The 27473-nt window shown below is 33.8% G+C and overlaps 1 protein-coding gene and 1 non-coding gene across 5 annotated transcripts in view; both read right to left on the reverse strand.

The window, feature by feature from the left end:
• ERBB4 (erb-b2 receptor tyrosine kinase 4) overlaps positions 1-27473 on the reverse strand; it is a 1157221-nt gene that overhangs the window by 465547 nt on the left and 664201 nt on the right. The window lies entirely within an intron of this gene.
• On the reverse strand, positions 17570-17760 carry LOC125096698 (U2 spliceosomal RNA). The gene has a single exon (XR_007126354.1). It is a non-coding gene; the product is annotated as a U2 spliceosomal RNA (small nuclear RNA).

The following is a 27473-nucleotide window of genomic DNA, read 5'->3' on the forward strand; positions in this document are numbered from 1 at the left end:
AGTGAGCACAAGCTGAGAGAGTGGCAGAGGGAGAAAGAGACTCCCTGCTTAGCAGGAAACCAGATGTGGGACTAGATCCCAAGACCCTGGGATCATGACCAGAACTGAAGGCAGACACTTAACCAACTGAGCCACACAGGTGCCCCAACATTTAAAATCTTAAAAAACAAAACAAAACAAAAAACCTAGTACTTTTTGTGATACCATGATAACCTTCACATAAATAAAATCTTGCAATACATACAAAGCATATAAATAGCAGAACTGCAAGAGTTTTCCAAATCAAAGTAGAACTTCTATTTGCAAAGAGCCATCTCAAATATTATAGGTAATTTCTATTACAGTGTTGTCTTACCAAAACAAATGAAAATCTTATATTCTCAGTATATGCTTTTGTGAACTTCAGGAATATCAGTGAGAATTCCCACAATTGTGACTTATATAATAAGAAATATTGAATTTTGATCAAGTATCCCTGCCCTATATTGATTTTTCATTGTCTGGGGTGGTATAAGAGAGTTCAGTTATTCATTTATTCAGCAATAAGCAACATGCAACTATTATGTGAAATAGCAAACATGGCTCTAGGTCCTTATATAAATTTATTTAAGACCTGGACTGACTGTAAAGAATTCATAACTAGAAAGAAAGAAAGGAAGGAAGGAAGGAAGAAGAGGGAAAAAAAAGAAAGAACTCACTCCTTTTGTGGGAACATAATTATAAATACCACATCACAATGTGATTAGGGCTATGATCAGTGCATTAATCAGAGTTGTATAATATTTTAGTAGCATTGGTCAGAAAGTAGTAACTGCTGGAGAAACTGAAAAGGCAGACTACCAAGGAGAATAAAATCTGGAGAGAGAAGGAAAAACTTCGTAGCAACTTAGGTGGTATCAGTTCAGAATTCATTAACCTATCAAAAGCTATCTGTGTTTACTCCTATTTACTGGGACCACGGTTTCTAGTAGCTAATCAAATTATTTGATCTGTGCCAGTGGATTAATTGGGAAGGCACCACTTTTTTACCATTTGCTCTTTTAAAAAAGCAGTACCTTGACAACAAGGAAAAACTTTAATAATGGTTCACTCAGACTCTATTGTGGGCTAATTTTAGAGCACGGATATCTACACTCATGTGGTACATTTATATAAAATGGCATTTCTGAGCAATAAGTATAGATTAGCACTTGAAACCTTATTACAAAAATAAATAAAGGAAATCTAAATTAAACAAAAGGTCTATATCCTGTGTTTTCATTCATAAAGAATATACACTCTTATTGCAAATAACTTTTTAAATTCTATCTATTCCAAGTTTTATTATGGTGACTATAACGTCAAGTAGCAGCTATGTGCATTATTTATTCTTCCTATAGGTAAGGTAAGGTGTTTCCTATACGTAAGCACAGATTCACGAGACATTTATTCACTGCAATACAAATACATGGCAAGAGAAAGAGACATCCAAAGGGGGAGAAAGGTACTAAGAGATATAGAGGCTACAAGAAACACATTAAATAAAAATCACCAGATTAAATAAGCACACACTTCAATATTATGCTTTGTGAAGTCAGATATACATTTTAATAATTGCCTTTAATAATTATTCATGAATGAATTATTAATTAACTCTCTAGACTAAAAATATCATTCCACACTTGCCAAATAACATTCTCTCATATAGAAAGCTAAAACCTTTGCATCATTAATACTTCTGTAAAGTGTTAGGATTTGATCTTATTATAACTAGTGCTTGGTTTGTTAGAACATTTCCACATCACAAATTGCAACATTCAGATTCATGAATGGATATAATGTACAGATAAAATATTGTCAATGAATTATTTTTCAAAGAGCCTTATAATAAAATTTTATGTGTATTGATGTGAGAGTTTGTATGGAAGTCTATGCAATTGACAGCTAGAAGAAAAGCGATCAGCGATTTTCTTTTTAATTTCTCTTTAGAATACTATATTATTCTCAGAATCTGGGCCTTTGTTAATATGTTCTGATTTAGGAGTATAAAAATCCCCTTAACCTGAAGAGAACATAGATTCTCAAATAATCAGATAAGTTTTGTTTGTTTGTTTTTCCATTCTTAACTTGGTGAAAATGAATTCAGAATCATGTATTAGGCAGTAGGACAACATATTTAAAGGCTAATATGTAGTGATAATTGCCCACCAAAAAAAAAACAATTATCCAAACCTAGTTAAGAATAATTGCTGTGTATTTATTTTCTCTAGTTTACTTATTATAAATTTACATTTCTTGTTAGTGATACAATTTTTATAATGTGTGTGTCAAATCATTAGATTTTATGGACTTTTCTGATAAGCTTCATAGGATGGACAGAAACTAGATCCACTTTGGTCTTTGGACCTACAGTGTAGAGAACATTTCTTGATTAGGTAACAAGACAGAGTATATAATTTTTTAATGATGAATTCAAATATATCACCCTATTTGTAGTTATGCTTTGAAATGAATCTGTCATCAGGTGAACTCTTAATTGACCTCCTAATGGTATTTCTTAAATGTGATGAGATAGCAAGAAATATTCATTCAGAGGAAAAAGTATGAGAATGAATTCTGAAATATAGTTGGAGTTCTTTGGGTAAATTAAGTCTTTATTCAACACAACAGGTTTCAAATCTTCCTCTCCCATCTCTCAGAATTATACCTACTCAGAACCGGAAGGACTCCAGAGAAGAGAGACTGCAGCTCTAAAGGCTGATGCATCAATAACCTCAAAAACGTGTTAGACACATGGTCATCTAGTAGTTTCCTAAGAATTTGTGGGGAGGTCATTAGCCTTTGCAATTTCAGGAAATTCTTTTTTAAAAATTTTATACTGGGTGTCATGTCAACACAAAACTCTATGTCTGTAATTTCTCTCCATCATACAAAATGCATAAATGTAGAATATAAAATGTACCCCAAATTCCATTCCTAAGAGATTTCCACCATTTATAACACTCATACATTCCCCTGCTCCCCCTCAAAACGTAATCCATGTTCTACAACTTGCTATTTTTCCTAACTATCTTGAAGGAAAGGTAACTATCTTAGCTTTTTCTTCCTCCCTCCCTCCGTCCCTCCCTTCCTTCCTTCCTTCCTTCCTCTCTCTATGTTCAATTAGCCAACAAACCTTTCCTTTTCAAAGTAGAACTATAATTGTTTTGTACAGTTCCATAATATCAAAATGTATAAGCATACTTTCATTATTTAATCATTTACTCAGGGATGAGGTTTGGGTTGTTTCCAAATCTTCATTATAACCCAACATTTCTCATACAAATGTTTTTGCCCGGTGTATAAATTTTTTCTATGGCATAAGTTCCTACAAATTAAATAAGAGAGCAAAATAATGTGTTATTTACAAAATACATATATTGATACCCTGCCTTCCAAAATGATGTTATCAATTACAATGCTAGATATACATGAGCAGGCATCAAAATCTTCACTCTGATTCTCCAAAAGGGTCATTCAATTAAGACTTTAAAATCCTATCAAATGGATTAAATATAATGCCATCTTTTGTCAAAAAATTAACACTTTTATTTCACTAGTTATATTTGTTTACAGTGATAATGACTTAACAGTGTATTTTGATTTCAGCTTCCAGTTTCTGTTTTACTCAGCCAATAAGAGCTCCTTCAAAATCTGGTGAAATCAGAGGAAAGAGAAGTAAAGAGACAACTTTACTTCTGAGTTTTGTGTCCAACTTTACTCTTCTCCTACCCTGTCTACTCTTGACCAATGCTTACACTTTTTACTTCCAGAGGTTTGGTAATTTTTTTAAACTAAATCTTAATAACTATTTTAGTAACTGCTTAAAACTGTCTTCATATAATGCATTCTAGTTTTTTTATATTTTAATTTTTTAAAAAGATTTATTGATTTATTTTGGGGGGGGTGGAGGGGCAGAGGAAGAGGGAGAAAAAAGGTAACATTCCTTCTAACAAACCAGGTAAAATTTTGGATTTGATCATGCATCATTTCTATATCTCTACTTTTAACACATTCTACCTATATAATCTCTTTAGGGACCCGTGCCCCTCTCCACACTAGAGTGATACCTTAGGGAGGAACGTCCTTTCCTTTTATGAGTAAAAATTTGACCTTGTACTACCTGGTACTTGTATGTTCTGCTATAGAATAGCATAGAAAATCTTCTTCGGCAGGTTAACCATTGTCTATTCTGTACGTGAGACATTTGTTTTATACTTGAAGTCAAAGAAATTGAGCTATTTCCCTCTGAACACAGAATTATGTAACATATTACATTATATGAAGGTACAAATAACTGCTTTTACTGCAAAAAATCATTTTCACTAACCTACAAGATGTCAAATTGCCAAAATAATGTTTTGCACAGATAATCTTCGGAGATCACATAATATATGCACTATATTTCTAGTGAAACACCCACTCTTTAAGTTACACCATGCACTGTCAGGCTTAAAATACAAATGCAAGTACAAAATAAATAAAATGCATTTAATGTAAAAAGCATGCAGGTCTCGTCACATCTTTTCCAAAGCAGATGTATCTGCATTTCTTTAGTTGTTGGTTATTAATATTTCATTAATTTTCAAGCTACTGCAAATTCCCCTTGAGATATCATTAATAAAATGCCATCCAAATCAGCAAGATTATAGTCAAAGTAGCCAAACTACAGAACCCATTTAATTGCCTAGAAATTTTAAGAGTGCTGAGCACTTGCTTTAATTTAAAGAACTGAATAATCTGATGCTTTGATGATTACAAAGGGTCTTTAAGCTTTCTCTGTTTTGTTGGTAATTTTAATTATTCCTCATACTTTTTCGACTTAGATGCATTCCTTTAGTTGCCCTTTCAGAATAATAATGAGGAAATTTTGCAAAAAAACAACAAATGAGTACATAAATACTTTTGAAATAAACTTAAGAGTGGAAAAAAAATATACAAGCACTTAACATTCATAGTATCAGCCTTTCTCCTCTCACTTTCCCCAGAGACGCGTAAAATTTTTGACCAAGGAATATAGTCCACAAATTAACAGCATTAAATTTTGTCAAAATATTAAAATTTCCTGAACTGCTCAGGTCCTCTACCCACTCTAAGAACACCAATTTTGCTGATTCTAAGTAATTCCTTGCATACCTGAGTAGACATTTTGGGTATAGGTGTTAGAGCAATTTTTAAATTGTCTCTAACCCTATCTCACATATGGCCATGCTCCGAATCACACAGTCATTGAAAGAATGGCAAGGCAGAGAAGGAAAATGAAACACATTTTTACCATTTTTTTTTATATGTGTATGCATACTGGAGCCCTGCTCACTTGGATGTTCTACCAAATTACATAGACAAATTAATTATTTTTAATTTATAAATACTTTTCCCTCCTCAACATGTTGTTTTTCTGGAAAAATCTTAAAGTCACCACGCTCAGCAAAAGAAACCAGTCACACAAGTGTGCACATTAAGATTACATTTAAATGAAGATCAAGAAGAGGAAAAATGTGTCTATGTTGATAGAATTTAAATAGTGGCTACTACACAGACTAGAGGTATTGGTATTGGTATACTGGAGGTATAGGTATTGACTGGGAAGAGGCATGAGGTAACTTTCTGGAGGTGTTAGAAGTGCTTTTATATAAATATAAATACATAAAACTTTACATTTAAGATTGGTGTATTTTATTTTATGAAATTTATAATTCATTTGTAAATTTAAAACTCAATTTTAAAATTTAAAACTCAATTTTTTAAAAGATTTTATTTATTTATTTATTTATTTATTTATTTATTTATTTATATGAGAGAGAGAGAGAGCACAAGCAGGGGAGGGGGCAAGAGAGAGGGACAAGCAGAATCCCTGCTGAGCAGGTTGCCATAGCAGAGCTCTATCCCAGGACACTGGGACTCTGTCCCAGGACACTTTCAGCTCATGACTTGAGCTGAAAGCAGACATTTAACGAACTGAGCCACCCAGGCACTCCTAGAAATCAGTTTTAAAAATCATGTTATAATTCCAGGAACAATACTGAAAAAAGTTCAAATGAAAGAAAAAATTCGATAAACTTTTGTATCCATTCCCTTCTTTCTGATTCTACTGTTTTAAGTTCCAGTTATTCCACAACTTAACCATTGAAAAGCCTACTGAGGCGAAGGCTCATAATTTGTTCTCCCCGAGTTTTACATTTGTTAACCTCTATTTACTAATGGCATGATGGTTGGAGCTTAAGCAGCCTTATTGGACTGACAGAATTTATGTGCTGAGGATGAAGGAATAACTAGGTAGAACTGTAGGGTCATAATGCGCATAGAACCATATCAGCTCTAAAATAACTATCTCCAGATTTCTTTTACTTAAGTGAAATACAGTTCTACCTTATTTGAGCCACAGTTCATTTATGGGCTTTTTTTTTTTTTTTTTTTTTTTTTTGTCACTGGTAGCTGAGCCTCATATAAATTATTATACTTTATATATACACTTTTGTTCTATCAACTCTTTCTCACTATAATTCAACATTCAAGGATAACATTGAAGTTTTTCTAAGAATATATTAGATCATGTTCCCTCCTTTACTAGAATTCCTTCTTCTCATTCCAGAGATATTATTATTATTCCAGGCATAATAATATTCCTATTATTAAGCAATCATGAAACAAAGGAGAATGCAAAACATAATTCTGGATTTCTAAATGAAATGCCAATGTGTATAGGAAATGAAAACCTGAAGGTAAATAAAATAAATAAATAAATATTTCTTTTTGGGGGGTTATGAAATAATGGATGATATTTGTATTTGTACTGTATTTCTGAATTTACTAAATTTATTACATTTAGAATACATCATTGCAGTAGCTCAAATGAACGACTTTTTCAAAAACTAAACTAAAACCTTCTGTGGTTTTCAAATTCAAACATCTCTTCAAATTTAAACCTAAAGACAGTTCCATTAGTGACAGTAACAAATCCGAATTTGCTACTTTTCTTCTAACCATTCTTCATCACTCTGAATAAACTAAGGAAAGGAAAAAGAAATTATAACCTAAAACTTGGAAAAAGAATTCTGTCAGTTGTGAGTAATATGGTGAAACCATAGAAAACGTTGAAAATATAATAGTATTGAAAAACTAGTAAAATGTAATTGCTTTCACATTGTGGCAGAACTCACAACAAAAATGCAGAAATCAAAAGTTCTTATATCAGATTAAAAAAACTAATCTCAAAAATTCCATTAATCATAAATGTGGAGATTTACAGTTTGGGGAAAATATCAAGTTAGCAGAGAAAAAGGAAATCAGATAATAGTGTTGATAAAATTATTTATTTTATAAGTATGTATCTTTGCACCATTAGCAACACAAGATAAATGTTTAAATAATAAAAACAAAAATAGTAATAAAAGGATGTAGAGAAAAATAATTCTGTAACTTTTGAATTGAGACAGTCTTATTTTACCAAATAATAAAAAGAAAACCAGCATTCATTAAGTGCTTAATTATAACAGGCACTCTTCTAAGTGATTTTGCACCTGTTGATTTACGTGTGCTCCTTCAACCTCTCTGAGAAAGGATATATGATATATGATAGGTACAGACCTAACGCAAAGACAGATTGAGTAGTGGTGAATTCTGGGGCTGATATCTGAACTCAAGGTATGTGGTCCAAAATTCTGTGCTCTTAGCTACATTTTTTTACCCTTAGTTGCTATCTATGGTTTAATTGACAGAAATAACTACCTAACACATAACACATTTCTCTACTGAAAAAGACGCCATACAAAAGTTCAGTTCTACCAAGAAAAATATTTGTAGCATATATGATAGCAGATCAATAAACTTAAGGAACTTTCATAACTCAGTAAGTAAATAAATAAATATCTTATAGAAGAAGAAAAAGACATAAATAAGCAGTTCTTAATGAATGACAACCATATACAATGTTTAACTTCACTGATTACCAAATACTTATAAAATTAAGCATGTCAAGATATGCTATTTTTCATCTACTATATTGGTGTTGAAATGGTGTTGCCATTTTCACCAGGGTGTGGCAACACAGGCACTCTGATGTACTGTGTTAGAAGGACAAATTTATAAAAATTTTTGAAGGGCAATACGTACCTGTTTAAAATGTGTATGACTTCTTTGTGGTGAGACTGCCCTTTTAAGATTTTGGCCTAATTTTATAAAAGGAAAAATGAATTTGACAAGTGAACTTCACAGGTGTCGTATTTGTAAAAGTGAAAAATCAGAAATTAGTTAAGAGTACGTCTACTAGGGATTATTTAATTAAAATATAGCACATTTCCACAATGGTACGTCATACAATCATATAAATCATATAAAAAGAGAACATATAAATTTATAGTATATGTGAAGATGTCCATGGTATCTAATAAACAAAAAAAATTATCACACAGTACTATGGATTAAATGGTTCTATTAATGTTATATATATTTATATGTCTGCTTTTTTTTTTAAGATTTTATTTATTTGAGAGAGAGAGGGCATGAACAGGGGAAGGAGCTGGGGGAGGAGCTGGGGAGCATGGAGACGGGGAGGTGTGGGAAGCAGGCTCCCAGCTGAGCAGGGCCATGGACACTGAGTTCAATCCCAGGACTCCAGGATCATGACCTAAAGCCTAAGATAGATCCCTAACCAACTGAGCCACCCAGGCACCCCAATATGTTTGCTTTATAAAGTCAAGACTTCACAAGAAAGTTTTATCATTGATTCACTCTGAGTCAGGTAAGATGTCAGGAGATGGGGATAAGGGTGGGAAGAAAGAAGAGTTATCTTTCCACTTACTTAGGACTATACTGTTTTACTTTTACAAAAGCGTAATTACAAGGATTACCAAAAAAAGTGAAAATATTTTCATCTTAAGAAAAAAGACTAAAAATCTTCCTTCCATGATACTCTTCCTTCCTTCCTCCTGACATTCATTTCACTCACCATCTAAATCTGACTCATAATGGAGGTTCACCAGAATTACTATATTTCTGGATCAAGACTTCATTCTTATACCCAAGACAGTGTTGTTTTCTTCTCTTCCTAGAATGTTCCTCTTTCCAATTCTGCCTATCAAAAATTATGTAATTGTAGGTATTTCTCAAAATGCTACTTAAGTCATAAACTTACTTTTGCCCATTTTTCCATTCAAAAGAGAAAAAAAAAAGAACTACTAGAGACCTTATCACAATATGGTATGTATTATACATACCACATAGACCACAATATAGTATGTATTATACGTAGCATATATATATATATATTTTTCCCCTCTAGTAAGCTATAGGCTGCCAGTGGCAGAATCTTCCGTATCTTCTTATCCTTCTACCATGTGTGGTCCTCAAATGGGTAGGTATCAGATGCCCAAAAAAAGTTCACTGCATTGTTTGATTGACTATATAAAGACATTGCTCAATGTTAAATAAGATGGTAATAGATGTGACTGTATTGTCAATTACTGAAACAGGTAATTTATCTACAATAAAGTTGCTCTCATTTCTTTGAGGAAATGGATATTAAAATTACTTACATAAAAACTAAAGGCAGAACAATGCTCTTAATAGTTAAACAAATTTAAGATAAACAATGCCCTAGGGAGATATATTCAGTGTTAATAAGTATTAATAATAGTAATATATATATATTAGTATATAATAGTATAATTATCTTTATTATTACTAAAATTCTTGTCAAGCCAACAAGGTGGAGAATCTGAAGTTCTTAAAACTATTGAACTATAGCCACCTGACTTCAGGTCAGTGCTCATACCTGCTACACTCAAGTATCAATTTTAACAACTGAAGAGATTGACAGAAAACTGAATCAGCATTTATGCAATTTATCTTCCTATCACACCATATTTATTATCTAATACCTTATCTCCATGTTGGATTGTAATACATGCTAATCATTCTTTTGCCCTGTCCCCAGCCAAAAAAAAAAAAAGAAAAATAGAAGAAGAAGAAGAAGAAGAAAGAGAAATACTATTCTTTTAAAAGTTGGAAGATTTCCTGGTCCCTTCTATACATTATAGAAAATCTCAATGTGCTTTCACTTAACAAGTGACAATCCAGCCTATTTACATAATTCTGTTGATGGGGACTCACTCCCTGGTAAGGTCTCTAACTCAAATTTTATATAGCATTAAATAGAGGAAATTAGTTCAAAATTGAAACTGAAATACATCTCCTTACAATTTCTACCTATTGACTCTAAATTCTGCCTTCAGAAATAACAAAATATAAACATAAATGCTTTTCAATATTAGAGCTTTGTCTATTACAAGTTTCTCAGTTCCCTTGCACTCTATTTTTATCAAGTGCTTGCTTCTAGTATCAGCTTACCCTGGATACCTGATACCTGTAACCTTCTATTTATCTCTTCTGCTCACATATTCTTCCCGTTTCAGCTTATTTCTAAGAACTTAAGCCAGTGTTATTTTTCCCTTTTTAATCAATTCCCTTCTTTCTCTCTAGTTTTAATATTGTAATAGCTACCCTGTGTTCTGAAACTTAGCATATCTATTTGTCTCTCCAATCTCTAATTCTCCTGCCTAGTTTTCCTGGAACCCTGACTATGAAAGTATGCTCTCAGAATCTATTTCCTACTTTTGCTCTATCATCATATAGGAAATGCTTACTTTTGGCTCTTGTCCAATCTAAGTTTCTGACCTCTAAATCCAGATTGTAAACCCAGAACCTTCTTCCCAAAGGGTGATCTTGCAGCGCTTGGGTGGCTCAGTCTGTTAAGCATCTGCCTTTGACTCAGGTCATGATCCCAGGGTCCTGGGATCGAGCCCTGCATCCGGCTCCCTGCTCAGCGGGAAGCCTGCTTCTCCCTCTCCCACCGCCCCCCTGCTTGTGTTCCCTTCCTCGCTGTGTCTCTGTCAAATAAATAAATAAAATCTTAAAAAAAAAAAAAGAAGGGTGATCTTGCCCAGGGGGAACCTCCAGATATCAGTAATGTCTGCCTAACCAAAATTTTCTAAATGTGTCCATTTTCAAGATGCATAAAATTTATAGGACTTCACTATCTTTCTGCTGGTAACATCCAGAGCCTGAGGCTTCCCTATTCTTGATCTGTTCCATTTCATCAACCCAGTTTTGCAACCACCAGTTAATACCTACAGATGTTACAGTGAAGACTATAACCTTCCAATTAAATTAAGCTGGACAAAGTAACCATAATACTACATCTCTCTCTCTCTTTTTCCTGCTATGTAAGACAAACTCTAGAAAAAAAAAATAAAAATAGACATAATTAGAATAAAATTAGAGTAACAATAATAGTGTTACTTTATTTCTTTTTCCAAAAAAGAAGAAATTATATATATCTATATATCTATATATATGAACAAAATGAATAAGGGAAATAGATTAACCTTACTTTATAAATACCAATTCAGACAATAGATTGAATATACAATTTTAAAACTGTATTGAATTCTCCTTAATCTTTTAAAAAATGATCACTATATATATAGCTTTTTTACTGAAAATCTATTTAAAATTAAAACTCTTTCAAAGGTAATGAGGCCCAAAACAGCTCTTCAATTCCAATCTGGCCATAATCTTCCCAGGAAGGCCCAACTACAAATTATAATGTTATGACAAATAAAAGAAAAATGAAACTCGTGTATTATACCAGCAAGAGGCCAAAGGTTAACATCTCCCCTCCCAGGCCTGAAAGGAATTCAATAAATGAATCTCTGAAGCTTTCATCAGAAAAGCTGGATCTTTAGTGAGAGCAAAGAAAATCTATTCTGAAGTTGAACCCATTAAAGAAAGCAGATAGAACAAAGAATAATGGAAGATCTGTAGAGAAAATAAAGAAACTACTGCTCTGATTTCATTAAGTCCGCAGTGAGTTTCATCAGCTTCAGTCACCCTTACACAGGAAGCAGCATTAGGTCAAAAATGGTTCTTAATGAAATATCTTTAAGTTTCATGTCAGTACTCTAATATTGAAATCTATCTTTTAGTATTGTAAAGAAAAGTAAATTGTAGAGAACAAATTATGTGCCAGTTAGAAGAATCTAATGATGGAAGAATTAAATCTGATTAATACATTTTCTATAAATTGAATATTTTAACGAGTTCAAATTATATAAAGCAGAGAAGACAAACTAGGTGGAAACATGTTTCTAGTTTTACTGCAAAGAGCAATGAATTCTTCCTTAGATGATGTCTTCTTAGGCATTTACTCTTTCTGTTCCTTCATTCTGAAATTCATTCCCTGCAGGTATCTGTATGTCTTCTCCCTTGCTTTTTCCAGTCTTAATTCAAATACACCCTTTTAATCAGACTTTACTTTTCCATAGTACCTAAAATTATGAACCTCACCCAAACAATTCCTATATCTTTCCTGACATTTTTCTTAACCCTTATATTTCTCTTTGCACTGAAATATTCCACAAAAGTAGGATTTTTTCATTTTCCTTACACCACTATATTCTCAACAACAAAAATACTATGTAGCACATGGAAGACACTCAATAGGAATTTGTTGATATAAATACGAATGAGAAAAGAAGCCTAGAAAATAATCACATGTTAAACTAAATAGAAATTCAAGAAGTTCAGAAAAAGAAATAAACATGAACTCACTGATTTTTTTTTTTTTTTAAGGAATATGAAGTTTCCTCAAAAAATTAAAAAAAAAAAAAGAACTACTATATGATGCAGCAATTCCATACTGGCTATTTATCCAAAGAAAATAAAAACATTAATTCAAAAATATATGCATCTTGTGTCTGTGTTCATATTCATAAGTTCAATGAGGTATTTCTCACTACTACATTACTCCATGCTTCTACATCATTACTACATGCAATTCCATTTTTATTCTATTTTTCGTTTATGTAGGTGAAATTCACTAAATTAACTTCATGAAAACAATGATGAGCTATGATGCACAGACTGAAGAAAAATAAATCTGCTAAAGGGGTTTAAGTCTTTTGGCATGACTGAGTTATCAAAGGTAATGACAGCCTTATTTAATGAAAGTGAAGTTCTGTTGGCAATTCTGCAGTCATCATAGAAAATTGGAGTTAGTGTGTAATACCAAGAGTGAGTAAATGCTACTTTAATTTTCAGAAAGGATGGGAAGAAGTCATATTTCACAACCTGCATCACTGGATAACAGAGGAAGATGGATAATTTAAGGAATCTTTTGAGGACACAGAGAAAAAGAAATAGTAATTGCTAGTATTTAACATAATTTCTGTAAAAATTAATCAAATCAGACTAACCTCAACTGCCTAATTGCTAAGTTAGTATATCAAAGATATTTAGTAAAATTTTGAAAGGCATAAGAAAATAAAGGATCAGTTCATTCCAATGACAGATGTGATCACTAATCCTGTTTCCTTTACTACTGGACTCACAATGAGATTACATTCCCCAGTCTCCCTTACAGTTAGGTGGGACCATGTGACTAAGTTCTGACCAAATGAATGTGAGCTGGAAGTGATGTAACTCTGTTCTCAGACTGATTCTACCACGTAATCGAGACCTATTTTCCAAACTCTCCCACCAATTTATGATACTTAAACAATGATTTCTTTCTTTCTTACATTATCAATTATTCCCTCTCATAACTCTTAGCACATCAGCACACAAATATGATAGTTCCTATGCTAATATTCCATCTCCTTAATATCACATGTCTCTCTAGATTTTTCTCTATTGCTCTACTCCTTTTGTATCACAATTTCACTATAGAATTATTATACTCACTATTTGCCCTGTGATCCTTTGATTGTCTGTTGAATGTATTCCCTTTTTTTTTAAAGATTTATTTATTTATCTTAGAGGAGAGACAGGAAGAAAGAGAGAGCACATTCAGTGGGGGAGGGGGCAGAGGGAGAGGGAGAGAAAGTCTAAAGCAGATTCTGTGCTGAGCGCAGGGCCCCACAGAAAGCTCAATCTCATGATGCTGAGATCACAACCTGAGCCTAGACCAAGCTTTGGACATTTAACCAACTGCGCCACCCAGACACCCAATGTTGAACTTATTCCAATCAAGATTTTTACACTTGCCATAAAACAACTCTTACTAGCATCACCAATGATCCATTGCTTAGTCATGGGCTATTTTTTGTTTCCAGTATCATCCTACTCGATCTCTCATTGACAGTTGACATATTTGCCCAGTCTTTTTGGGAAAGTCTATTTGACTTTCAAGCACTACTCTCTTGTTCTCCTCATACCTACCTCACTAGCCACTCATTTAGTTTCCTTTAGGGTTCCACCTCACCTCTCTATTGTTGGCATGCACAAGGTCAATCATTAGATTCCTTTTCTCCACACTAACATAAGGGTCCTCATCAAGTTCATGTCTTCAAATGGCAACTACACACAGCTGACTGAAGACACAGATGTCTAGCCCAGATCTTTCACTGCTTCCTGAGTGATTTTGTCTAATAGGCATCTCAAGTTTAAAAGTCTGAAACTGAATTCCTGGTTCTCCTCTCCAAATGTGAGTCTAATCAATCTCTTTGGTAATTGATAAATTCATTCTTCCATGTATAAAAAGAAAGAAAGAGGAAAAGAAAAAAAATGCACATAATCCTCTTTGACTATACTCTTCCACACTTTATAGTTATTCTATCAGCAAATCTTTTTCCTTTAAAATGTAGTTGTGGGGCACCTGGGTGGCTCAGTGGGTTAAAGCCTCTGCCTTCAGCTCAGGTCATGATCGCAGGGTCCTGGAATCGAGCCCAGCATCAGGCTCTCTGCTCGGCAGGGAACCTGCTTCCCTTCCTCTCTCTCTGCCTGCCTCTCTGCCTACTTGTGGTCTCTGTCAAATAAATTTTAAAAAAATCTTTAAAAAAATGTAGTTGCTATTATCCTGGTCCAAGTTTTCCTCATCTTTTGTCTTTTACTATTGCAATAAGTTTCTAACTGGTTTCCTTATTTCTACCTTTTGTATCTGAGTTCTGTCATTCACACAGAAGTCCAGGTAATCTATCTAAGAATTTTTAACCTTAAGAGGCACTTCTGTGGCTCAGTTGGTTAAACATCTGACTGTTGAACTCAGGGTTGTGAGTTCAAGCCCTGCATTGGGCTCGAGGTGGAGTGAGAAGCCTACTTAAAAAAAAAAAAATCATAATCTTAAGACTGTATAATAATATATCCAGAATTGTTCTTTTAAATGGCAGTCATAGGGGCGCCTGGGTGGCTCAGTGGGTTGGGCCGCTGCCTTCGGCTCAGGTCATGATCTCGGAGTCCTGGGATCGAGTCCCGCGTCGGGCTCTCTGCTCGCCAGGGAGCCTGCTTCCTCCTGTCTCTCTGCCTGCCTCTCTGCCTGCTTGTGATCTCTCTCTGTCAAATAAATAAAATCTTTAAAAAAAAAAATAAAAAAAATAAATGGCAGTCATATCATATATATCACTTTCCTAAACTTCATATATATGTAAATATATATATAAATATATGTATTAAATATATATATATAATTATTTGATCAATTTTTGAAAATGTGAAAAAGATGGCTTAATATGTTACATTAAATCAAAAAAGTTTGGACTGAGTTATTTTTTTAGAATAATTTTTGAAAAGATATTTTTCAATAGCAATTAATATACCAATGGATTTGCTCTTTGAAATCATAATCCCATCACAATTTACAATCTTATTTATTTGGCCTTATTAACAAAATATACAGAATTAATTTGCTTAGCCAAATCTGCCAACCTGCTAAATACTACCTTGAAGAATTAGCAATAATTTAAATAGTGAAAATTCTTCAGCAATGTATATTGTATGCCCTGTAACTATATTCTCTTAATATTGTATAAATTATAATATATAATATATGTACAAAATATACTTGATATTATATAAATATTATCTAAGTTTAAAACTCCTTAATGCAATTAAGATAACATTAAAAACATAAAAGAACAAAATAAAGAAAAAATTACATAAGCTCACACTCTAAACAGTATATTTTACCATAGTCTTACAAAAAGATACATGTACACACTTATTTTTAAACTAATACAGATTTAATTTCATGACTGTATTCCCATATTTATCATGTTAAATCACTCTAAAAACAAATTATTCCTAGCTGCTGCTAGAGGGTCATAGATATTTGGCTAAGTAGAAATATAAATAAATTAAAGAATAGCAATTTACCTTTATAATGATGTACATGAAGGACTATTTTCATCTGGTTGATCATAAAGCATATTTAAGAAAAAAAACTCCATAACTAAAGGATTCCTCACAAAGTGAAAAATTAGAAGCAAGTATATGGAAACAGATCTGCAAAATTTGGCCCATTTCTTTTTCCCATGCTATCTCCTCTGAATTAGACCCAGAGAGACATCTTTCCTTGCCCTTATTCCAATGTAAAAATGATGGAAAGGATCCTTTTTTCCTTGTCTGACTCAACCCTGGTCTTTAAAAATGCCTTTTATCTATGATTTTTTTTTTTCTAACAGACATAAAAAATTTTTAAATGGAGAGATCATATTAGCACCTTCTAATATATAGTAGCTTTCAAAGGCTAAAAAAAATGACGTTATAAACTTTATTTCTATTTTCCTTTAAACTGAATTCTGTCTTTATATTTTCAATGTGATATTGCTGATCTTTCATCTACCTCAAGTTTTCTTGGTGAAAGTTTTTAATATAAGGTAGTTTTATCATTTCAATAAAAAAAAGACCTCCATAAAGACAATGACTGGATTAATGATTGAATTAAACATGTTATTTCATTGGCATTTCTTTTATATTTAATTTGTGCCTTTTTAGCACAAAAGAATTAGAAAATTACCTGACGTTCACTGCCACAAATGATATCATAAAGGCATAATAAATTTTCTTCCAGTGTCTATACATTATAAATGTAAGTTACTATGTATCTGACAAAAGCAATTTGTATAAAAGTATTTCTAAAACTATCTGACATCTATTCAAAAAGCATTTTCTGCACTTAAATTAGGAGGACCATAGAAATTTGCTAACCTTTCATGACACAGTGACTTAAAAATTTTTACTATTTGACTCTTTTGTAATTCTAAGAGCAAACTGCTCTCTAACATTTTCAGGATCATTAAATTAAAAATGATAAGGAAAGAAAATCATTACCTAATTTATATTTCTCTTCTAATGGGAATAGAATTAGTAATTACTTTTGTTAGTGGAACATCCTGTAGTCAGTCACTTGTGTCGAAATCACATGCCTATCATTCAAGGTATGGGGCCTCCTGACCTTAAATTACAAACTCATAATGTATTTATAGACCGGTATTAACAGAAGAGAGGGCATCTTTAAGCTTAACCATCCAACCTATTATTCTCAAATTTCCTTTTCCCATGCAACATTTACTTTTTTTTATTTTTAACTTTTTATGGACTTAAACCACATTTGGTCTAATACCTTATATATTGTACCACTGGATAAATATTTACTAAATTATTATGTGAATCTGGCCATTTGAAAAGAGATGAGAAGACAAAGCTTGTATAATCAAGACCTACTCAAAACTCATGAATGGAAGTTTTTTTTTTTTTTGTTTTTGTTTTTTTTTTTTTTTTTTGGTGCACCGTTCCTGGAAGTACTGCAATACCAGGTCGATGCGTGGAGTGGACGGAGCAAGCTCCTATTCCAACTCCCTGCTCCAAAAATCCATTTAATATATTGTCCTCAGATAGAGGACGTATCAGATATTAAACTGATAAGAACAGATACTACACTTGATCTTAGCCAAAAGGCCGAGAAGCGATTCTCATGAATGGAAGTTCTAATGATCAGCCATTACAACTGAAAGTTTCATCTGTCAGAGGACAATTTATAAGCACCCAAGAAATTAATTCCTTTTGTGTTTCACCTTTTGTCTTTGTTAAAATAACTATAGAATCTATGGTGTGAAATTTTTTAAGCTACCTTCATTTTATCCACCAATTTCCTTAATGGGATTAGTGATCTAACTGCCTTCTTAAGATCATATGTCTTTTATTGCAGTTCTAAAATCATATTTTAAATTTAGATAATGCACCAATCAGTAACATTTTGTATGACATTTACTACATTTTTCCTATTAAAAGATGAAATGAAGAACAAGTTAGCAGACTGTTATCCTTGAAATTATGAAAGGAACCACAAAGCAGTTTATAGAATTTTTTAAATGATATACTTTTGCCAAAAAGACCTGCAAATTGCATACTATGGTTTTTTATAGTATTTAAAATTTGATTAAGAAATTGTATCTCCAGGGTGCCTGGGTGGCTCAGTGGGTTAAGCCTCTGCTTTCCGCTCAGGTCATGATCTCAGGGTTCTGGGATCGAGTCCCACATCGGGCTCTCTGCTCCGCAGGGAGCCTGCTTCCTCCTCTCTCTGCCTGCCTCTCTGCCTACTTGTGATCTCTGTCTGTCAAATAAATAAATAAAATCTTTAAAAAAAAAAAGAAAAAAAAAGAAATTGTATCTCCATTGACATGGGTTATCATTTATTTGTTGTAGAATAAATTTTTAAGAAAGGCTCAAGACCAGAACCCTATCTATCTCCAGGATTCCTTAATAGAAAAGGCAATATCTCAGGTAATGTGAGTATGAAAAATCATTGTTTATTTTTTTGAATTATAGATCGCTATACCCCTAAAGATAGTAACAGGATACAACTCAAGTGGTTATTGTTGTCAAGTCCAATATTTTTGTTTTTCTTGACAACCAATCAAGTGCTATATTATTGGTGAAAAATTACTCCCTATTATTAGGTAAACAGAAATGCAAATTTAACCAAACTTATTAACTTATATTGTCTATCTCAAGTAAGCTTCTTGAGCCCATACAATCATAGTATAATCTTAACAGCAGCAGCAGCAGCAAAGGTCCCCTATGCCCATTATTACAGAAGGGGCTGCTCTCTACACACTAATCCAAGGCCTGAACTTTCCATCACAGGCAGTATTCCAAATATAAACACCCAAGGGCATCCTGAAGCCTAAACTGATTTCTAAACACAGGGCTCATTTAAGAAAGAGAACTTCAAAAAAGTTAGTGGCTCTTATATTCCTAATTAGAAATTCTCCTCATATTAGCTGGGATTTCAGAGTACATCAACACAGAGAAAGCAGTTGTTCCCACATCTTAAAATAGAACAGATTGAACATTTAACCTTTCTGCTACCCAGTCAGGGTCTAATGACTATTTTATGTTTAAACACACACACACACACACACACACACACACACTCTCTCTCTCTCTCTCTCTCTCTCTCACACTTACACATACACACATCCATTTCTCCTAATATAATAAAACATAGATGGAAGTAAAACAAGCTCTTTGAAAGTCTGAAATTAGAGAAAAAGGTATTTGCAGAAATATAAAAGAATGATGTCTACTAGCCAAACTCAGATTTTGTATTAAAACGTCAGTTTTGCAAAGTAACTCTATTTTAAGTGATTATCCTTTCATATTGGATTTAGAGACTCTTTAGATTATTCATGATGAAGGATAATTATATTTTCTAATCCTGGTGTTATATTTAGCAACTTACTAAGGCTTTATAGAGGACATGAACTCTTAGAGCTCTTAGAATGACTGTGTCTCCCCAAGATTTGTCACATGTTCACTGTTTATAAGTAACCTCATTTATTTCCTAGATACTGCCAATGGCTCCTCCTAGCAATATAAATACCCATTACTGACGTTTAATCAGCAGGATTGCCCTAAATGTACTGACATTTTCTGTTTTCTTAAGAAATATTTATAGGTCTATTACTTCTTCCATTTTAAAGTTATACATTAGAATTCAAGAATATCTTTCAAGCCAATATCTCAAACCTGAATTGGAATGACTAAAGGATAGCCAAGTCTTTATGTATAATGTGATCATATTTATCCCTTCCACTATGAATGGGGTGCGGAAATCACTGGTTATTAAAAATCAATCAAGCAGCTCAGTTTGGTTTTTGCAAATATTATAGACTCAAATATTTCTTTGTTTTGAAATAAATTTGGATTTCTTTAATATTTTTCTTTCATTTGGGCAAGCAAATGGGTAGAACTGATGAACAATAAAATGGGCTGCTCTAACAGGATGGAAGGATCGCGCTCTCGATGCTTAAACCCAAGTTATGCGCTTTAAGCTCTTCTCTTTGCTGGCCCTGTGACCTTGAATGATTCACTTAGCTATCTTTAAACTCATTTTATTCACCTCTTATAGTTTTTGCTCTCTTTTTATAGAGATTACGTTCTGTAAATGGGCACTTTCTGTGATAGAGAAGAGACCGTCTGGTAAGTAGATACATCAGCTCCTGTCTGGGAGCCTGACAGGTGCATGGTGTTACACTGTGTGTGGGCGCTGATCCTGGCATGAAATAGTGAGTGACCTGCTGTTGGAGCTCATGGAGGGAAGCTGAAGGAGCACTCCAAATATCCTTCTGCAAGCATTACCCACCTGGGAAAGTTTCTCATCCAATGACTGCCGAAGGATAACTGTCATAACTGTACTTTTCACCGTGGCCTTCTCACCACTTGCATGATGTTTATCCCATATCAAGATGCCATCTGTGGCGTTTTCCCACATCATCGTCTCGGAGGTTGAAGGTATTGCGCATAACGGGAGTATTTATTGCTATGAACACATCTGGCATTTTTGGAATTCTCAAAGAAAACTGACAGCTCCTGTAGCCTAATAATTTTTTTCTACATTTTATCGCCCTTGATATTAAAACTCCAGTTGATATGGGCACTTGTAAAGGTGAATGCAGGATCCTGTATCAATGAGCATCATTCGCAAAGGCAAGGGAAAAAGAAGAGTTCTTAATTTATACGTACATTTTTTTTTCTCTTTACCGAAATGCAACCCTTTGGAAATAGATATATAGGTACAGAATATTGTGTGGCTCTATTAGAAGTTATGTACCACCTCAGTTAGATTTTTTGTTATAATTTTTGTTAAGTTTTGGAATTTGCAAAATTGATTTTTTTAAATTAGAAAGCTTTATCATCTTCCAAATTCATATACACACAATCCCCTCACTCCTCTTCAGTATTGTTTTGCTTATTTGTAGGTTTAAATTTTTTTTAAGATTTTATTTATTTATTTGGCAGACAAAGATCACAAGTAGGCAGTGCAGTAGGCAGAGAGAGAGGCAGAAGCAGGCACCCTGCTGAGCAGAGAGGCTGATGCAGGGCTTGATCCCAGGACCCTGAGATCATAACCTGAGCCGAAGGCAAAGGCTTAACCCACTGAGCCACCCAAGTGCCCTTATTTGCAGGTTTACTTTAAATGTCTAATGTGTCTTTGTTCAACAATATATGCTTCTTTGAGGGCAGAAATTGGAATGTGTTTATCCCTGTGCCCCTATAGGGATTTCCCCTTATCTTACAAAAGCAGTCAGTAAGTGTTTATTAAATTATAAATAAGTACAAATTGTTTCTAATGGAAAGGTTTAATGGCATTTTAAGAGTTTTTTTTTTTTCTTTCTAACACTAACCATTTCAGCAAATAAATAACAAACATTTCTACTTTCTGCAATCAGTTCTGGTGAGAGATTTTTGTCCTTATTTCACATCAGATAATACTGCATGAAGTACTTCTTGATATCTAAAAGCTGACATAATAAGTGATTATAAAATCATAATAAGTGATTATAAAAATAATTTAAGTACAATACTATTTTAAAGTATCTGTTTTATATATGCAAAAGAGAAAAAAGCTATTAAATCTTCTATTGAATTTTCTAAATTAAAGTTTGACTTCTTTCTTCCATTTCTTTCTGCAAATACTTTTGAATACCTGTTACAAATCAAGTGTCGGAAAACAGATTTACTTCATTAATAAATAAAATCTTAAAATTGAGTAATTTTCCTTTTATGTATTATCAGACTATTATGGGCCAAATTTTTCCAGATATTGTGGAAAAGAACCTGTTTGCCTTTTTCAGCAATTGTAAATTATAGAGTTAGATACTTTAATCAATAATAATAATGCAGCTAGAAATAAGAACAACAAAGAGAAACAACTCTTTTTAAAACCAATTCAGAGATTTTCTCACAAAACAAACTGAGGGTTGATGGGGGGAGGGGGTTGGGAGAGGGGGTGGGGTTATGGATATTGGGGAGGGTATGTGCTATGGTGAGTGTTGTGAAATGTGTAAACCTGGCGATTCGCAGACCTGTACCCCTGGGGATAAAAATATATGTTTATAAAGCTGTAAAAAAAAAAATAAATAAAGGATGAATACCCAAGTTTTGTAGCAACATGGACGGGACTGGAAGAGATTATGCTGAGTGAAATAAGTCAAGCAGAGAGAGTCAATTATCATATGGTTTCACTTATTTGTGGAGCATAACAAATAGCATGGGGGACAAGGGGAGATGGAGAGGAGAAGGGAGTTGAGGGAAATTGGAAGGGGAGGTGAACCATGAGAGACTATGGACTCTGAAAAACGATCTGAGAATTTTGAAGGGGTGGGGGGTGGGAGGTTGGGGGCACCAGGTGGTGGGTATTGTAGAGGGCACGGATTGCATGGAGCACTGGGTGTGGTGCAAAAATAATGAATACTGTTATGCTGAAAAAATAAAAAATTTAAAAAAAAATTTAATCCAAAAAAAAAAAAACCAATTCAGAGATTTTAAGTGGTTTTAAACTATATTTAAAATCAATTATTTTTTATTATTTAAAATATACCTTAACTACTGGTTTTTAGGAAAATGAAATATTTAACTCGGTGAAACTAATTTTCTTTGTAACTTCAATCCACACACCATATTTTATTGAAATATTATTTAAAAAATAATTCTATTAAAGTGTATTCCAGAACACTTTATCTATAACCCTGCTATTACATTTTCTGCTCTCCTCTCTCACTGTTTATTACAATAACTCAAGTCTCTTTTCCTCCAAATCCCCTGCAATTTCCCCTCACTTCATTCTGATCAGATTCTTGAGTGCAGGATGAATGTTATCACCCACAGTTCCAAGAGCTATTTGAATAGGCTTGCAATAACTAACAATTATACGATTAATTAAAATAATAAAAATAAGCTTTGTATTTCCAACTTTATTTTAAAATGGTTAATTAAACATATTGAATGAAGATACATCTTTTTTTTTTTTAAAGATTTTATTTATTTATTTTTCAGAGAGAGAGAGGGAGAGAGAGCAAGCACAGGCAGACAGAATGGCAGGCAGAGGCAGAGGGAGAAGCAGGCTCCCCAATGAGTAAGGAGCCCGATGCGGGACTTGATCCCAGGACGCTGGGATCATGACCTGAGCCGAAGGCAGCTGCTTAACCAACTGAGCCACCCAGGCGTCCCGAATGAAGATACATCTTAATGTCCCATAGTAGGTGGTCAAATTTGATCAGCTTGAATTAATTCCTGGAAAGTGATCTTGGGGGCCAAAAAAAAAAAAAAAAAGGATCTGGATAAAATGTAAAATTCCAATTCCAGACAAGTAAGTTGCAACAGAAATCTCACTTTGAAAGAAAGGTCAATTAATTGGTGTCAAATACATGAAATACCAAGTTCTGTGACTTCCCTTCATGTGTGGAAATGTAGTTGGTTTTCTAATATCCTTCAGATATTTGAATAAATAATTTAAGTTTCATACATAGTTCCTATTGAAATGGGTACTCAGTAGGTGACTGACTTCATTTAAAAAACAAACAAAAAAAACAAAAAACTCAATACAGAACATGATATTTTATCCATCTGTAGCACTAATTCAATTTTTCTCCTAAACAACATATTGATCAGAAAAAATAGTTGGTGTTAAAAATATCTTTCTTTTGCTCTGCAGCACTGATCACATAAAATGAAAAAAGAAAACAGCACCTTTACTTAAAGTTCATCTCTTGGTGGTTTGGATAACCAGGTTTAACAAGAAAAGAAACACACCTGCCAATGTAACCTAGAGACCTGTTTTTCATTATACCAAACAGATTTTAAATTGCTAAAACTGAAAGCTAGTTGGAGAATAAAATGACAGCACATCAAATTATTAGCTAAATATAGTTCTATAGGAAGAATATTCTAAAGAGAAGATGGGCTGTTTAAAGATAAAGGAACATGAGGGTCAGCCATTGATGTCAAAGGCAAACAAATACCATTCCAAGTATCCCAGATAATATGCACTAATAGTGGGTTTTAGCTGGATTCAGGCTGATGCAGGTGCATGTTCAGCAGCTGCAGAGGCTGCACGCACGCACACACACACACACACACACACTCATTCACACATAGCAAAATATAAACTAACTCTCATGAAATGTAGAGAATGGAAAACTGTAAACACAGAAAACTCAAAGAGTAATGAGCTCATATAAATGCTTGAACACTAACCCTCCATCTCCCTGGGATTGTTTAACTATAACAGTCCAAGATTTTAAATCATACAATGGACACACACTAGAAATTCTAGAAAGATCTTCTTTCTCCAGGTTACTTACTTACTTTTGGGCCTGAAGTATCTTTTCTAATTTTTCTTTGCCTTAGTTTTCTCCTTCGATAGCAGTTGAATTTATCACAAATGTTTTTTACTAGGATTACATACAGACATAATATATGCAGATAAAAGAGTACAGTACTTGACTCATAGTGCTAAATAAATTTTAATTATTACTTGATCAATATGATCCCACAGTGGATTAATGGTTTTGGTGAAGAAGTAAAACACAAAATTAAATTTGATTTTATTATCATAAATCTTACTTGAATTCATAAAAACATACCTTTCTTCTAATATTCTAGTTATTCACTATATTTTACTAGTTTTAAGTAAAACTAAACAATGTCCCTGTAGAATCTGTAAAATAAAAGTAGTTCCCAAATCTACTTTTTCTATGTCAGACTAAAAAACGTGATAGCCAATGACCAACAGAAAACAATTACACTGCCTCACAAATGCAGAATTAGCATTTATGGAAAGACAGGTTCTATTTTAGGTTAGAGGGGAAGAAGTGAAGCAAGTTGTTGTTTTTGTTTGTTTGCTTCTGTTTTGTTATAAGATGTAAACAGAAGGATCCTCACAGATGTTACAAGAATCACCAACTCAAGCAAATACTTCACCGTAGTTGAGAAAATATTAAATTATATTAAACTTTAAAATGTGTGTTTCTTATTATATTAGTTTATCACAAATAGTGGCTTTAAACAACACATGTTTAGGGACGCCTGGGTGGCTCAGTGGGTTAAGTGTCTACCTTCAGCTTAGGTCATGATCCCAGGGTCCTGGGATCGAGTCCCACATCGGACTCCCTCCTCAACAGGGAGCTTGCTTCTCCCTCTGCCTTCTGCTCCTGCTGCTTGTGTGCACTCTCTCTCTGACAAATGAATAAATAAAAACTTCAAAAAAATAAACAATGCATGTTTATTATCTTACAAATTTTGGTGGTCACAAGTCTGAAATGGGTTTCTCTAGGCTAAAATCAGGATGCCAGCAGGGTTAACTTTTTCCAGATGTTGTGGAAAAGAACCTGTTTGCCCTTTTCAGCTTCTAGAGGTTCCTGCATTCCTTGGCTCCTGGTCCCTTCATCCACCTTCAAAGCCAACACAAGGACCGAGTCCTTTGTATTCTCCCATGACTCCGATTCTCTTCCTGTCCGCCTCTTATACTTTTAACCATTGTGATTACTTTGGGCCCACCCAGATAATCCAGGATTATTGTTCTATTTTAAGATCAGATAATTCAGGATTATTTTAAGGTCAACTAAGTACGAAACTTAATTTCATCTGCATTTTTTATTCCCCTTCACATGTAATCTATCACAGGCTCCAGGGATTCGTATGTGGACATCTTTGAAGGGCCACTATTCAGACTACAACTGATGATTTTTGGAGTAACTACTACATTCAATGCACCTTAATATTTTAATGTGTACATATAAGTTTTATGAAAAGTAGTAAAATAAGGAACAGTAAAAGAGAGTTAATACACACAGACACAGGCATAGGCATGCACACACATATTACTATAGTGTGTACAATAGTCAGAATCAGGGCTGATCTGAAGGTCTCTCTGAAAAAGTAACATTTGAAAAGTGACTTGAAGGAAGTAAAAAATGGAACCGGAATCAGAGAACAATTTCAAGCAAAGAGAACCGTGATTCAAAGTCCATGAAGAGGAAAGTGTTTGGTGTGCTTGAGGAATAGCTAAGAGTACAGGACAGTCTGGCTGGAATGCAGAAAGGGGAGAAGGGCGGGGGTTAAAGCTTGAGGAGGAACGTGGAAATCATACAGAACCTTGTGAATTATTTAACTAGGAGACAGGTATACCTGAGCAGAAGAGTCCACAATTGGAAAAGCAACATTACAGTTGCTGTGTGCAGAATAGACTATTGCAAGGCAAGGTTGGAAGCAGGAAGACCAGTTTGGTCTTATTTGGTATTATTTTCTAATAATCCAGACGAGAAGTAAATACGGCTGGGACCATGAGGGAAGCAGAGGAGGGAAAGAAACATATAGGATGGATTTTTTTTTTTTTTTTTGAATGAAGGGGTGGTAACATTTCCTGGTGGAAAAAATTTCAAGTCAGAAAAAAATAGGAAAAGAATCCTAGACAACCCCAAGATGTTTATCCTCAGCAACTGGAAGAACATACTTCACATTTACAAAAATGGAACAAACTGTAGGGGAAGGATGTTTAGAAGGAAAAATCAAGAGCTCCATTTTGGACATATTAAGCTTACAGACACCTGTGGAATATCTGATGTCAGTTAACTACTGACACTCCATCAATATTCATTCTCTTCTGCTTAACAACAGATCTCCTGAGTTTTATCTGGGCATGGTTCTCAGCCTCTCTTAAAGCTGGATTTGGCTATGTGACTTAGCCACAGGCATTGGAATGTAAGAGAAAATTATGTATGCCAGTTCTGGATTGTGCCTTTCAAAGGATTCTATGTGTGTTCCTCTGTTTCTCTATTCTTGTCACCAAATTTTAGGAGTTGTCCTACCAACCCTGATCATCTCGAGACATTAACTGATACATTGCCTAAGTCAGTATATTCTGGGGTCTCTTTTTATAGCAGCTTAGCTAGTGCTTAACTAAATATGGCATCTAAGCAAAGATATTGACTAGGCAGCTGACTACTGTACCATATAAGTCTGTGTTCAGGGGAGAGCTCAAGGATAGAAACATACAAATGGGAGTCTTTAGCATCTTGATGGTATTTGAAGTAAGGGACTAGACAAAGTGCTGATGTCTAGCATTTTCTTCAGAAAAAAATCAATTTTCTCCACATTCATGTATTTACTTCATGATGACAAAATAGGCACTAAATAGTATGGCTTTTGCCTTGATTTTTCCCTTTGATTGCTACTGCTCAGAATCATAATAAGGAATACTGGAAAACATACATACATATCATATCCATCAAGCCCAAAGTATGAAAGTGATCTTTTATGTTGGAAGAAGAGAAACTCACCTTATTTGACTATTCATTATTCTACTACACAAGGACCACACTCTTTTTTATGTTCTACTT

The sequence above is a fragment of the Lutra lutra genome, chromosome 3 (assembly GCF_902655055.1).
Source record: "Lutra lutra chromosome 3, mLutLut1.2, whole genome shotgun sequence".
Lineage (NCBI taxonomy): Eukaryota > Metazoa > Chordata > Mammalia > Carnivora > Mustelidae > Lutra > Lutra lutra.